The sequence below is a fragment of the Mus musculus genome, chromosome 7, assembly GCF_000001635.26.
Source record: "Mus musculus strain C57BL/6J chromosome 7, GRCm38.p6 C57BL/6J".
NCBI lineage: Eukaryota > Metazoa > Chordata > Mammalia > Rodentia > Muridae > Mus > Mus musculus.
The window spans coordinates 10,957,953-10,974,347 of NC_000073.6; the positions used below are offsets into that span (position 1 = coordinate 10,957,953).

Below are 16,395 nucleotides of genomic sequence, written 5' to 3' on the forward strand. Positions count from 1 at the left end.
CAGTGCTCTCATTAGCCAGAAGAGGGCACAAGAAACCCTAGAGCTCCAAGCTTAATGGCAGGATTGTAGAAAATATATAGATTAGTCTAATTTACACAATGAATTCCCATCCAGCCAGAGTTACATGGGTAGACCCTGTCTCAAACAAATAATTATGTATGCTGAACAACCTCCAAATTGACTAGAGTGAATACCTTAAATTGATTCAGTAGCTAAAAGGGTTTGTCAGGTCCATCTCTTTATTCTGCCCCAAAGGAAGAAACATAAGCAGTCCCGTTGACAATTTAGCTGGGCACTGGAGAGATGGATGGCTTTGTGGTTCAGAACATTGGCTGCTCTCTTCGAAGCACCTGGGTTCCATATCCTGTACTGACATCAGGTGGCTAAAACCATCTTTAACTCTACTTCAGAGAAACCAACATCCTCTTGATCATCTTGAAGCACCTGCATGCTGTAGTACACATACAAACACAAGCAAATACATACATGTATGCATAATATATACATGCAATATGCATACATGCACATGCACATGCACACATACATACATACATACATATTCTTTAAATTTAGCTCTAGGGCCTGGCATGGTGGGACATGCTGTTAATGCCACCTCTGTGAGACTGTGGCCAGGCAATTCTACATAGCAAGTTCCAGACTAGTCAGCTTCATAGTGATACCCTTTCTCAAAAACAAATCAATTAGCTTTTGCACATGCATGCACTTGAGAAATTGAAGTAGGAGGGTCAGGAGTTTGGGGTTCATCCAGGCCTACATGAGATCTCCACCAAAAAACAAAATCACTTTAGCCAAAATGATTAAATTGTGAGGTGTGCAACAGTATATATGACACACAAAGATGCATGAGCTTATGTACAGGAAGAGAGCAGAAAGGACACTGAGTGGCCTGCTCTATCATTCTCTGCTTTTTCCCCAGGCAGGATCTCTCACTGTACTTAGAATGGGGCCCCAGTGTTCTTCTGTTTCTGTTCAATAGCACTGGGGATATTGGGCAGCACATACTTTTTCATGTGGGTGTTGGGAAGCTGGACACAAGTCCCTAGCTTGTGCAACAAGTGCTCTTACCCACTGAGCCACCAGGAAATATGTAGTAGATTTTTTTTTAAATTTAATATCAAAGCGAAAAAGTCTGCATGATTAAAACTAAAGCCCTCGTAGCATGGTGGTATATATCTCAGCTGAAGACAGAAGAAAGACTGTAAAACTCGAGGCCAGCATGAGCTATCTAGTAAGTTCTAGACTACCCAGAACTACCTTGTAAAACTACATTGCAAAACACAAAGACAGTGAAATAATCCATTATCAAGTATTGCAGAGAAACCCAGCTTTCCAGCGTGGAAGTGGAAAGAGCCATCTGGGACAAAGTCTGCATAAAAAGACGACTGCACAAAACATGGGGAGCAGATTTTCTAGCTTGCTCTTGCTGCAGGGGGCCTTCCTAGAGGAAACCAATTGTTCCTTCTCCATGGAGAAACTCAGATCCATGAAAGTGGGGCAACGTGACTCTGTAATCTTATATTATCCATATTTCATGATACAGGAAGGACTATGTGCCTCATAGACCTAAATTAACACGAACAAAGAAGAGATTAGAAATTGCTTCTCCCTTGCTATGGAAAGAGACAGCATTTCACAGGGCCATTTATTGTCACAGTAACAAATGTTAACTTTGGAACTGGAGAGATAGCTCAGCGGTTAAGAGTACTGACTGCTCTTCCAGAGGTCCTGAGTTCAAATCCTAGCAACCAAATGGTGGCTCACAAACATCTGAAATGAGATCTGATGCACTTTTCTGGTGTGTCTGAAGACAGCTACAGATATGTATATTGTATATATATTGTGAGGTGTGCAACAGTATATATGACACACGCAGATGCATGAGCTTATGTACAGGAAGAGAGCAGAAAGGACACTGAGCGGCCTGCTCTATCATTCTCTGCTTTTTCCCCAGGCAGGATCTCTCACTGTACTTGGAACGGGGACCCAGTGTTATTCTGTTTCTGTTCAATAGCACTGGGGATATTGGGCAGCACATACTTTTTCATGTATGTAATACATGAAATACAGATATATTATTATACATAATAAATATATAAATCATTTACAAAACAAAAATATAAATAAATAAGCAAATGTTAACATTGAAAGTATTTGTAAGTTAAAACACTTGAATATTGCTGGGCATGGTGGTGCACACCGATAATCCCAGCACTCAGAAGGCAGAAGCAGGCAGATCTCTATGAGTTTGAGGCCAGCCTGATCTACAGAGTGAGTTCTAGGACAGCCAGGGCTGTTACACAGAGAAACACTGTCTTATAAACAAACAAACAAACAAAAAGCACTTGAAGATTTATCCATGTAGAGAAGGTATTGGGGCCAAGACAAGGTTCTTTCTCAAGTTTCTCTCTGTACTTTGTCATCACAAACCCTAGTTTATTTTAAATTGCTGTTTGACTTTCACTGTTTTTCTTTTTAACAAATACTATATAAATATACGGCTTCTCCTCAAAGCGGTGACATTTGTTGTAGGGGGTTGATGTATTAACAATCACTAGGGAAACTTGAGTCCCAGCTGAATGTGATGATGTGATCGGGCATACACATCCGTCTTCCCAACAATTACAAGATAGAAGCAGGATTATGAGTTTATGGTTAGCAATGGGTACATAGAGTTCATCCTGTAATATATGATGTCAGCCTAAGCTATGTGAGCTGTCAAACTATTATACTTAAAAATAAAATAAAACATGGGCTGGAGAGATGATTCAGTGGTCATGAGAATGGCTGTTCTTGCTGAAGACCTGAGTCTGTTTCTCAGCGCCCATATTACATGGCCCACAAACCCCACTCCAGCTCTGGGGGTGTTCAACATCCTCTTCCATGTACCCACACACACAATTAAAATGGAATTTAATAATAACCTTAAAAACAAACAAACAAATAAAAAAAAACAAAGCAACACCTCAGGCTTTTGTGAGAAAGAAACAACACAGCAAACTAGAGATTTCTTCTCCTTTCACCATCCAACTGTCACCCCTCTTTAAGAGTTTGACTTACATTTCAGGTGTCACACCAGCCTCAGAGGAAGTTGTGGGGTGGTGGGCTGTGCACTTGGTCCCCAGTCAAGCAGAGGTCTGGAAGCCTGGTGACCAGATGAGTGGTAACTTCTGCCTACATGGAATGGCAGATGTTCAGTCATGCCTCCTGGGTCCCTGGTTCCTGTCAGGTAGCTACAGCCTCCCACACCACCACCCCCTACCCTCAGCAGAGAGGGATGTGGCCATTAGTCACTAGGACCAGCACAAAGCCCTCCCACGTGCAAATAAGGTTTTCCCAAAGCTCAAAGACCAAACCAATGAGAAGTACCTGTTGTCAATCCCTAACCCACCCCAAAACTGTATTTAAGAATCCTATCCGGAAGGATCAGGGGTATGTAAAAACTACTCCATCATCTGAACCTTCTGTCTAAATAGCTGTAACACTTGGGAAGAGGTCTGCTCTGCCTGAAGCTCCAGCATACTTCAACAAAAGGTAGTAGACCAGAATGTGTTAGGGGATGAGTGCAGAGTTCACGAAAGGAAAAAGAGAGATGGCTCATGTGTCTATTAGCATTTATGAGGCAGAGGATTTTAAATTTCAGGCTGAAGAGTGAGTCTGGTTTCTCTCATTTGCTTGTGGTATGACCAGGACCAACTCTGAAATGGGAACAGAAGGTTTAAGGTAAATGAGCATTGTTTCCTCCATTGTAGCAGCATGACTGTGATTAGGAGAATAAAGGCCTGCCCTCTGGGAGCCAATAGAGTGCTTAAGGGCATAAACTGTGAAGGTAACCTATATGGCCGCCAGGTTCTAAACCCAAGTTTCAGAAATACACAACCTTGAGCAAATTCCTTAATTGCTTTGTAAAGTTGGGGAAATTAGCATTGTTTATGAAATAAAGATTATGTCATGCTTTTAAAAAGGTGATCACTGAAAAACATTCCAAGTACAGTAATACTACTTACTGGCTTACTCAGTCTCACTGTAACTCCAGTTCCAGCAGATTCAACATCCTGGTCACTCCTTGGCCACAGGGTGGCACCACACACCCTGCCACAGGATGTGTGAATACAAACAGACAAGGTAAAAGGAAGAGCAAGGAGCGGGCAAAATAAATACTGGCTGCAAAGAAACTTGACATTGACTTGGCACTGAAAGCAAACATCTTGAAAGAGAACAAACTCACCCCTGAGAAACAAGAAGGTACAAAACCCATGGCCTGAAAAACCCTGAGAATTATAACTGCTCCATTGGTGAAAGACATATTGCCTAAAGAAGAAAGACAGTCCTTGGCAAAAGTCAGAAAAAGACCTTTGAGTCTGAAAGGTTGTTGGCAAAATTTAAGTTTTGGGAGGTCAAAAGGAGTCTTTGTGAGATCTGCTTATGTCAGTGGTGGTGAGGTGCCTGTGGAATTAAAGGAATTTGTGAATGCACAGGGAATGTCAATACACACACCAGCTGCAAAGAGTGGATCTGTCAAAGAATAGGACAGGGAACAGCTAGAACTTGAGGGGCAAGCTGAATGGAAACAAACTGGAGATGAAACTAGAGATTTGGGCACAGCTAGAGATATCGGTGTTGTGTCTGGCCAGCAGACCACAACATGGGTTCTAGCCTGGAAAGGCATTTTGGAAACCTGTTAGAGAAGAGGGGCTAGGTGGCGAGAGAAAGAAATGTAGCCAAGACAGTTATTCTGATCAAAGCTCAAATTTTATTGTTGCGACACTAGTTATGAAGGAAGGGGGAGGGGACCCGATTCCAGCCGAATAATCTCTGGTCCAGTAGAAAGGTGCACGTGTGTGGCTCTGCAGGTTCCAGCAGTGGGCGTGGCAGAACAAATGAGCAGGAAGCTCCACCCCTGAGCAAGCAGGTTTCAGGCTGGGGGAGGGGAGACTACATTTCCTCCCTTTTATTAACAAAGCTTAAAAAAAGAAAAAGCTGGCCTGAGGGGGGAAAAATTATCTATGCGCAATAGTTCTGCCTGGAATCTAGGGCTAAAGAAAAAACTTGCTTTCGTGGGATTCCTTAACTATTCTTATGGTAAACTGTATCTGGCTAAGACTGTCCTTTCTTATCTTAGTAAACAACTAACTGAAAAGCCTGGAGCTGTAGGCTCTGACTTTATAATGCTAATTAGTACTTGGTAGGTAACTTTCTAGTTGAATTTTAAGTAGGGTGTTGGAACTCTGGCTAAGTTTGACTGAACAACTTTGAAATACACTATAATAAGAATAACACTAAGTTGATATTCCTTCGCATTTTTGGATGATAGGTGGGAAACAGGGAGAAGGGGTTTGACCGGCTCTGTAGTACAAGGCCAATTGGCTTTTTTATTTTGGGGTGGGAGGCAGTGAAGACAGTACGGTCTCCAATCTCTCTCCCCCCTATTAATTAAGTTAAATAAGGCAACGCTTAACTGAGGTGACCAAATGATTTTCTCATCCGTAGATGAGTGGGCTTTTAACCTTGGCTTGGGTGGACATTGACCCGATTCCTCCCGTGGGTACTGTTAAGACCCACACCTGTGGCTCTCGGTATCTTTTGAGGAGGGGAGGCAGAGCCGAAAAATATTTTTGATTTTTAGCCAAAATTTGATACCAACCTCTTTCAAACCGGGTTTATCTCACAGGAAACTCAGAAATGGTCAAGCTGGACCTTCCCCTGCAGTTGCTCTCTGCACCAAGCGATGCCCATACTGAATTTGTATGATCACAAACCAGTATGCACAGTTCTGAGTGCTGTGCAGCTCTTAAAGGAGAATTATCAACCTCAGATTTAGCAAGACCTAGGCAAGAATTATGTCATTAGTAACACCACGACTTGTGGCTAAAATAGGAGCTGGAAGTCGTTCCTCCTCATCCCTGTTTTTTCCACAGCCTAAGGAGCTAAGGACACCTTGCAGTAACAGCAAGGGTGAAAAGCCAGAGGTCAGCTAAGGGACTAAGCCTGTCTATCAAAATAAAAACCAATCTTTATTAATATAGAAATATCTACTTTTCTAGCCCTCTAGGAAAACCTAAATTTTAAATCAGACTGAAGGCCATGTGCTGGAATGTCCTGAGAATGGAGATAACAGCTGTCACATGTTATCTCAAGGGGGGCGGGGATGCACATCCACTGGTCCGGCTCAAGAATGTTGATTTACCTGCTTGAAAGACAAAATCTCGACAGTGAGAAAGTAGGAGAGCAGAACTTCTTTTGGGGAAGTCCAGGTACTTTATTAAAATGCAAATTGTAAAGCTGAGCCTAGTCTCTGGTCTCCTGTCGGGGAGCTGGCTCAGAGTAGCTTTTTCAGAGCCTGAGTCCTCAAGCTGACTTTTAAGCAAAAGAGGAATATTAGTCCTCAAGGTGATACTTTAGAAGATTTAGAATCTGTGTTCATCTGAGGAATTAATTTATCTAGCAGCCACCGTGCTCTATCTTCATCTCGTGAAAAAACACAAACTGAGCCCCTACCCCAAATTAGAACTGGATCTGGACCCTTCCATTTGTTAGTCAGGGGGTCCTTCTATTTTACAAATGTATTAAGTGACCAAATGCTCTTTAATAGCTTTTTCCACTAGCTGTAAGGCCAGCAATCCTTCTGAGGTTAGGGATCTAGGGGAAGTGGGGGATGTGCTCTGAATTAACTTTGCTAGGTAATTTAGAATATAGGAATCTCTAACATTGGACTGAATATTAGACCAGTGTAAGATTGAGTTAAAATGACTGGTCACACTGAAGAAAAGAGAAAAATCATTATGACTCTATTAAATGACTAATTTTACTAAGTCTGAATATACAGTCTCTGATGTACTATTGCCATAAAGTTAAAAGGATAGAAGCTAGTCTAAACTGGAAAAATGGCAAGTAAGGATGGATCTAAAATATAAATTTAATTTAGTTTTTTAGTCAATTCAATCAGGACATGAGTCAACTTACCTACCAGCTTGTCACACGAATTTACTAATATGCTTCTGCAGTGCTCTGTGGAGAAAACCTGTTTTTCCCTTTTCTAATAAGGTAGCTGTTTTAGGATCAATCTATAAGCCAATAAGTAGATCCCTTTAAGATACTATAAAGCATTTATTAAACTCTTTGACATTAAAATATTAAATTTTGAAAATAAAGGTAAGACTTAAATAGTGTGCATGGGAATGCACTAAATAGTATGCACAGGGATACAATTTCTCTCTTTTTTGTCTTTTAAGAAGTTAAAGTTTTAAAATTTTACAATACCTAAACTTTTGAATTAATAACTAGTTGACAAAACATTTTAAATACTTGGCTGTAAAGGGGCAGTGACTTATTGCACTTTCAATCAATTTTCTTAAGGAGTGGTTGTAACTAGAAGGCTTGCAAAGTTATTAAGAGTCACATGTGCATAATTTATTTATTAACTAGAAATATGCATAAGCAATTGTAAATTTGAGAATTAATAGTACCTGAGGGATGAACAATGTAAGCAATTGGGAGCTCAGAGATATGGCATTGACTATTTTTTTTCCATTTTTTATTAGGTATTTAGCTCATTTACATTTCCAATGCTATACTAAAAGTCCCCCATACCCACCCACCCCCACTCCCCTACCCACCCACTCCCCCTTTTTGGCCCTGGCGTTCCCCTGTACTGGGGCATACAAAGTTTACATGTCCAATGGGCCTCTCTTTCCAGTGATGGCCGATTAGGCCATCTTTTGTTACATATGCAGCTAGAGTCAAGAGCTCCGGGGTACTGGTTAGTTCATAATGTTGTTTCACCTATAGGGTTGCAGATCCCTTTAGCTCCTTGGGTTCTTTCTCTAGCTCCTCCATTGGGAGCCCTGTGATCCATCCATTAGCTGACTGTGAGCATCCACTTCTGTGTTTGCTAGGCCCCGGCATAGTCTCACAAGAGATAGCTACATCTGGGTCCTTTCAATAAAATCTTGCTAGGGTATGCAATGGTGTCAGCGTTTGGATGCTGATTATGGGGTGGATCCCTGGATATGGCAGTCTCTACATGGTCTATCCTTTCATCTCAGCTCCAAACTTTGTCTCTGTAACTCCTTCCATGAGTGTTTTGTTCCCAAATCTAAGGAGGGGCATAGTGTCCACACTTCAGTCTTCATTCTTCTTGAGTTTCATGTGTTTAGCAAATTGTACCTTATATCTTGGAAATCCTAGGTTTAGGGCTAATATCCACTTATCAGTGAGTACATATTGTGTGAGTTCCTTTGTGAATGTGTAACCTCACTCAGGATGATGCCCTCCAGGTCCATCCATTTGGCTAGGAATTTCATAAATTCATTCTTTTTAATAGCTGAGTAGTACTCCATTGTGTAGATGTACCACATTTTCTGTATCCATTCCTCTGTTGAGGGGCATCTGGGTTCCTTCCAGCTTCTGGCTATTATAAATAAGGCTGCTATGAACATAGTGGAGCATGTGTCCTTCTTACCAGTTGGGGCATCTTCTGGATAAATGCCCAGGAGAGGTATTGCTGGATCCTCCGGTAGTACTATGTCCAATTTTCTGAGGAACCACCAGACTGATTTCCAGAGTGGTTGTACAAGCCTGCAATCCCACCAACAATGGAGGAGTGTTCCTCTTTCTCCACATCCACGCCAGCATCTGCTGTCACCTGAATTTTTGATCTTAGCCATTCTGACTGGTGTGAGGTGGATTCTCAGGGTTGTTTTGATTTGCATTTCCCTGATGATTAAGGATGTTGAACATTTTTTCAGGTGCTTCTCTGCCATTCGGTATTCCTCAGGTGAGAATTCTTTGTTCAGTTCTGAGCCCCATTTTTTAATGGGGTTGTTCGATTTTCTGAAGTCCACCTTCTTGAGTTCTTTATATATGTTGGATATTAGCCCCCTATCTGATTTAGGATAGGTAAAGATCCTTTCCCAATCTGTTGGTGGTCTTTTTGTCTTATTGACGGTGTCTTTTGCCTTGCAGAAACTTTGGAGTTTCATTAGGTCCCATTTGTCAATTCTCGATCTTACAGCACATGCCATTGCTGTTCTGTTCAGGAATTTTTCCCCTGTGCCCATATCTTCAAGGCTTTTCCCCACTTTCTCCTCTATAAGTTTAGGTGTCTCTGGTTTTATGTGAAGTTCTTTGATCCACTTAGATTTGACCTTAGTACAAGGAGATAAGTATGGATCGATTCGCATTCTTCTACATGATAACAACCAGTTGTGCCAGCACCAATTGTTGAAAATGCTGTCTTTCTTCCACTGGATGGTTTTAGCTCCCTTGTCGAAGATCAAGTGACCATAGGTGTGTGGGTTCATTTCTGGGTCTTCAATTCTATTCCATTGGTCTACTTGTCTGTTTCTATACCAGTACCATGCAGTTTTTATCACAATTGCTCTGTAGTAAAGCTTTAGGTCAGGCATGGTGATTCCACCAGATGTTCTTTTATCCTTGAGAAGACTTTTTGCTATCCTAGGTTTTTTGTTATTCCAGATGAATTTGCAAATTGCTCCTTCTAATTCGTTGAAGAATTGAGTTGGAATTTTGATGGGGATTGCATTGAATCTGTAGATTGCTTTTGGCAGGATAGCCATTTTTACAACGTTGATCCTGCCAATCCATGAGCATGGGAGTTCTTTCCATCTTCTGAGATCTTCTTTAATTTCTTTCTTCAGAGATTTGAAGTTTTTATCATACAGATTTTTCACCTCCTTAGTTAGAGTTACGCCAAGATATTTTATACTATTTGTGACTATTGAGAAGGGTGTTGTTTCCCTAATTTCTTTCTCAGCCTGTTTATTCTTTGTATAGAGAAAGGCCATTGACTTGTTTGAGTTTATTTTATATCCAGCTACTTCACCGAAGCTGCTTATCAGGTTTAGGAGTTCTCTGGTAGAATTTTTAGGGTCACTTATATATACTATCATATCATCTGCAAAAAGTGATATTTTGACTTCCTCTTTCCCAATTTGTATCCTCTTGATCTCCTTTTGTTGTCGAATTGCTCTGGCTAATACTTCAAGTACTATGTTGAAAAGGTAGGGAGAAAGTGGGCAGCCTTGTCTAGTCCCTGATTTTAGTGGGATTGCTTCCAGCTTCTCTCCATTTACTTTGATGTTGGCTACTGGTTTGCTGTAGATTGCTTTTATCATGTTTAGGTATGGGCCTTGAATTCCTGATCTTTCCAAAACTTTTATCATGAATGGGTGTTGAATCTTGTCAAATGCTTTTTCTGCATCTAACGAGATGATCATGTGGTTTTTGTCTTTGAGTTTGCTTATATAATGGATTACATTGATGGATTTTCGTATATTAAACCATCCCTGCATTCCTGGAATAAAACCTACTTGGTCAGGATGGATGATTGCTTTAATATGTTCTTGGATTCGGTTAGCAAGAATTTTATTGAGGATTTTTGCATCGATATTCATAAGAGAAATTGGTCTGAAGTTCTCTATCTTTGTTGAATCTTTCTGTGGTTTAGGTATCAGAGTAATAGTGGCTTCATAAAATGAGTTGGGTAGAGTACCTTCTACTTCTATTTTGTGAAATAGTTTGTGCAGAACTGGAATTAGATCTTCTTTGAAGGTCTGATAGAACTCTGCACTAAACCCGTCTGGTCCTGGGATTTTTTTGGCTGGGAGACTATTAATAACTGCATCTATTTCTTTAGGTGATATGGGACTGTTTAGATGGTCAACTTGATCCTGATTCAACTTTGGTACCTGGTATCTGTCCAGAAATTTGTCCATTTCGTCCAGGTTTTCCAGTTTTGTTGAGTATAACCTTTTGTAGAAGGATCTGATGGTGTTTTGGATTTCTTCAGGATCTGTTGTTATGTCTCCCTTTTCATTTCTGATTTTGTTAATTAGGATTTTGTTCCTGTGCCCTTTAGTAAGTCTAGCTAAGGGTTTATCTATCTTGTTGATTTTCTCAAAGAACCAACTCCTCATTTGGTTAATTCTTTGAATAGTTCTTCTTGTTTCCACTTGGTTGATTTCACCCCTGAGTTTAATTATTTCCTGCCGTCTACTCCTCTTGGGTGAATTTGCTTCCTTTTTTTCCCAGAGCTTTTAGATGTGTTGTCAAGCTGGTAGTATGTGCTCTCTCCCTTTTCTTCTTGGAGGCACTCAGAGCTATGAGTTTCCCTCTTAGAAATGCTTTCATTGTGTCCCAAAGGTTTGGGTATGTTGTGGCTTCATTTTCATTAAACTCTAAAAAGTCTTTAATTTCTTTCTTTATTCCTTCCTTGATCAAGGTATCATTGAGAAGAGTGTTGTTCAGTTTCCACATGAATGTTGGCTTTCCATTATTTATATTGTTATTGAAGATCAGTCTTAGGCCATGGTGGTCTGATAGGATACATGGGACAATTTCAATATTTTTGTACCTGTTGAGGCCTGTTTTGTGACCAATTATATGATCAATTTTGGAGAAGGTCCCGTGAGGTGCTGAGAAGAAGGTATATCTTTTTGTTTTAGGATAAAATGTTCTGTAGATATCTGTTAGGTCCATTTGTTTCATAACTTCTGTTACTTTCACTGTGTCCCTGTTTAGTTTCTGTTTCCATGATCTGTCCCTTGATGAAAGTGGTGTGTTGAAGTCTCCCACTATTATTGTGTGAGGTGCAATGTGTGCTTAGAGCTTTACTAAAATGTCTTTAATGAATGTGGCTGCCCTTGCATTTGGAGCGTAGATATTCAGAATTGAGAGTTCCTCTTGGAGGATTTTACCTTTGATGAGTATGAAGTGTCCCTCCTTGTCTTTTTTGATAACTTTGGGTTGGAAGTCGATTTTATCCGATATTAGAATGGCTACTCCAGCTTGTTTCTTCAGACCATTTGCTTGGAAAATTGTTTTCCAGCCTTTCACTCTGAGGTAGTGTCTGTCTTTTTCCCTGAGATGGGTTTCCTGTAAGCAGCAGAATGTTGGGTCCTGTTTGTGTAACCAGTCTGTTAGTCTATGTCTTTTTATTGGGGAATTGAGTCCATTAATATTAAGAGATATTAAGAAAAAGTAATTGTTGCTTCCTTTTATTTTTGTTGTTAGAGTTGGCATTCTGTTCTTGTGGCTGTCTTCTTTTTGGTTTGTTGAGGGATTACTTTCTTGTTTGTTCTAGGGCGTGATTTCCGTCCTTGTATTGCTTCTTTTCTGTTATTATCCTTTGAAGGGCTGGATTCGTGGAAAGATATTGTGTGAATTTGGTTTTGTCGTGGAATACTTTGGTTTCTCCATCTATGGTAATTGAGAGTTTGGCCGGTTATAGTAGCCTGGGCTGGCATTTGTGTTCTCTTAGTGTCTGTATAACATCTGTCCAGGCTCTTCTGGCTTTCATAGTCTCTGGTGAAAAGTCTGGTGTAATTCTGATAGGCCTTCCTGTATATGTTACTTGACCTTTCTCCCTTACTGCTTTTAATATTCTATCTTTATTTAGTGCATTTGTTGTTCTGATTATTATGTGTCGGGAGGAATTTCTTTTCTGATCCAGTCTATTTGGAGTTCTGTAGGCTTCTTGTATGATCATGGGCATCTCTTTCTTTATGTTTGGGAAGTTTTCTTCAATTATTTTGTTGAAGATGTTTGCTGGTCCTTTGAGTTGAAAATCTTCATTCTCATCCACTCCTATTATACGTAGGTTTGGTCTTCTCATTGTGTCCTGGATTTCCTGGATGTTTTGAGTTAGGATCCTTTTGCATTTTGTATTTTCTTTGACTGTTGTGTCGATGTTCTCTATGGAATCTTCTGCACCTGAGATTCTCTCTTCCATTTCTTGTATTCTGTTGCTGATGCTCGCATCTATGGTTCCAGATCTCTTTCCTAGGGTTTCTATCTCCAGTGTTGCCTGGCTTTGGGTTTTCTTTACTGTGTCTACTTCCCTTTTTAGTTCTAGTATGGTTTTGTTCATTTCCATTACCTGTTTGGATGTGTTTTCCTGTTTTTCTTTAAGGACTTCTACCTGTTTGGCTGTGTTTTCCTGCTTTTCTTTAAGGGCCTGTAACTCTTTAGCAGTGCTCTCCTGTAATTCTTTAAGTGACTTATGAAAGTCCTTCTTGATGTCCTCTATCATCATCATGAAAAATGCTTTTAAATCTGGGTCTAGATTTTCGGTTGTGTTGGGGTGCCCAGGACCAGGTGGGGTGGGAGTGCTGCGTTCTGATGATGGTGAGTGGTCTTGATTTCTGTTAGTAGGATTCTTACGTTTGCCTTTCGCCATCTGGTAATCTCTGAAGCTAGCTCTTATAGTTGTCTCTGTTAAGAGCTTGTACTTCAGGTGACTCTGTTAGCCTCTATAAGCAGACCTGGGAGGGTAGCACTCTCCTTGGTTTCAGTGGGTAGAGTATTCTCTGCAGGAAAGCTCTCTTCTTGCAGGGAAGGTACCCAGATATCTGGTGTTCGAACCGGACTCCTGGCAGAAGTTGTGTTCCACTCACTAGAGGTCTTAGGATCACGTGTGGAATCCTGTGTGGGCCCTTGCGGGTGTCAGGCGACTCTGCTGGCAAGGAAACCCGGGGCTCGAGTGGAGCAGAAGGGGCTTTTGCCCCGGGTCAGGCACGGGTAGTCTGCTTCCCTATGTACCGCAGTCTCAGGTTCCACGCGATTGGATTGGGGCCGGCGCTGTGTTCCACTCACCAGAGGTCTTAGGATCCCGTGGGGAATCCTGTGTGGGCCCTTGCGGGTGTCAGGCAACTCCGATGGCCAGGAAGCCCTGGGCTGGAGTGGAGCGAAAGGGGCTTTTTTGGCATTGACTATTAATATACAAATTAAGGTTTGATTGTTCAGCATTTTAAAACACCATCTACAGCACACAACTAGATCATCTGTGCTGAAACAGGGGAAACTGTGTGTCTTAAGACTTCGCCCCACAGAAGCTAGTTGGGCCCACGTGGGCCAATGATCGGCTGGGAGGATGAGAAAAATGACTTTACAATAATGTTCTTCTTTTTGGCCAAAGAATTGTTTTGGGCACAACCAATTTTTAATTACCAATTAATAACAATTATAAAAGCTTTCTTTATTTTTTGTAAAATCTTTTGTAGTAAACTAAAACCCTAAGTAATAAAAGGATATTGTCTCTGAATCTTTTGGGTGAGAGCAAGGATTTAAGGTAAACTTTAAGAAGCATTAGTTAATAAAATACTTTTCACTTAGGAAACAATATACACTGAAAGATTAAAACTCTTGGCTTTTTGTATAGAAGCAGAAACAATAAAATTTTTTTTTTACATAATGTAAAGCTATATTAGCCATACCGAGAGGCAAAATTTTCTAGTGATTACAGTTCACTAGAAGCAAAACTCTGAATTTAAGCATTATTTTAAACATCTGAATAGATCTGCAACACTGTTAAAAAGAAATTCTCTTGAACACAGGAAAAAAACTTTCTCAGGCACTGTTTGCAAAACAAAAGAAAAGCCTCGAGCTGCTCTGGGGCTGCCCAGAGCCAAGTATTGACTCAAACGTAAAATACTTTTTAATCTAAGCATCTTGGCCCTCCTGTAATAAGGACCGATTCTAGAGAAACAATATAACTGTCTACGCCTCTAAATTTTGATACTCTTTTTTAAGATGACTTACAGTTAAAATGTTCTTCACAACTTTAGTGTTGTGAAAAAATTGCCCGTACTGCAGTTACCTGCCAGGCAGCAACTATAACCAAACTGTTTGTCTAATCTATTCACAAAGACAAACATAACTAGATAACTCTGTCACAGTTTTGTATGAAGTGAGCTGTATGAGCGCTCTCATGATTACTCTTGTAACTATCTTAATTACAGTATACAGGTGAATTAAAGATCTTAAATTTGAAATCAAACTGCAAGCTGCAGTCAATGGAACAATGGCAGTTTTAACCATAATTTTTAAGTTTTTTGTGCAAGATTAGGATAATACCTATAACCTTGGGAAAGCAAAACCCAAGTTTAAAACAATTTATTATTTTTAAAATCAATATTAGAAGCATTACTATCATATTACGAAGTTTGGCTGCCAAACAATACCTATGAATACCTATTAAAGCAAGCTTTAATGCTTTAATAAAGAGGCATTGCTTTAAATCTTATCTTAAGTTTTACTATTTAGGATACGAACCACATTAATTATTACCTAAACTAGAAATATCTTTAGAGACCCAGCCTCTTGGCCTGCTTTATGCCACGTGTCGGAAGGACTCTAAACTTGAATTATCAAATTTAACACTAACCATCTGTAGCAATGTAACAATTATTATTCTTAACCAACAACTTATGAGCTGTTTGTGAAAACACTCAGAGCACATTACCAATAAAAAGGAACCAAATGAAGCAGTTACATTTAGACCAATCAGAGAATAATAATTTTTGTAGCTACAATCATAGAATAAAAAGCACTTTACCATTGTCAAACACATTAATCATGAACCATTTATTAGCTTTTTTTTTACTCCGAAACTAAGAGGCTGTGCACTCGCCCTTATTTCTTAAAACGAACAGTTTTTCCAGCAGGGGCCCTCCTGCCATGTGTCTGATTCCTGGCTGAAACACGTGGCAGCTCTCGGCTTTGCAGATAAAGTTTTTTATACCATCTTTATTATCTAACATAAAACATAGAACATTCATTCATACAGACTGGACACGAACATACATGAATTGAACACGAGAACAGATTGGTGCACCAGACATTAGACAAGACACAAAAGGGAACAGAGTACTCCTGCTATAAGGCCCAGAGAGAAATTTCTCTCTGCTTTTTGGGACATTTTCCTCCCTTATGATGCATTTTTTATTAACTGGGGCAATCTGCCTATTCCTTTTAATAAACCCTTTCTTTTCTCATGCCTCATGTAGCTTCAGAGAGCTACGGCCTACCGCCTATTACCCAGCTCCTCACTGCTGAACCTAAGTGAACCAGCGCTCGGGTTTAACGCTGTCTCAGCTTAGCCCATACCTTCTCCGGTATGAATTTCCTTTATTCTTTATTTTATGGAGCTCCAAACCAGCAGTGTCTCTTCCAAAAATCCTTTGCCGTTTCTCAGTCCCGCGTTGGTTCGCCAATTGTTGTGTCTGGCCAGCAGACCACAACCTGGGTTCTAGCCTGGAAAGGCATTTTGGAAACCTGGAAGAGAAGAGGGGCTAGGTGGCGAGAGAAAGAAATGTAGCCAAGACAGTTATTCTGATCAAAGCTCAAATTTTATTGTTGCGACACTAGTTATGAAGGAAGGGGGAGGGGACCCGATTCCAGCCGAATAATCTCTGGTCCAGTAGAAAGGTGCACATGTGTGGCTCCGCAGGTTCCAGCAGTGGGCGTGGCAGAACGAATGAGCAGGAAGCTCCACCCCTGAGCAAGCAGGTTTCAGGCTGGGGAGGGGAGACTACATATCCGGAAGGGAGGGTGGTAAATTTACTAAGCAGTGACAAT

At 40.5% G+C, this 16,395-nt stretch overlaps 1 non-coding gene across 1 annotated transcript; it reads right to left on the minus strand.

Annotated features, from left to right (window-relative positions):
* Positions 1-484: 484 nt before the first annotated feature.
* Positions 485-560, minus strand: Mir297-1 (microRNA 297-1). Its single transcript, NR_029647.1, has one exon. It is a non-coding gene; the product is annotated as a microRNA 297-1 (primary transcript).
* Positions 561-16,395: the final 15,835 nt, after the last annotated feature.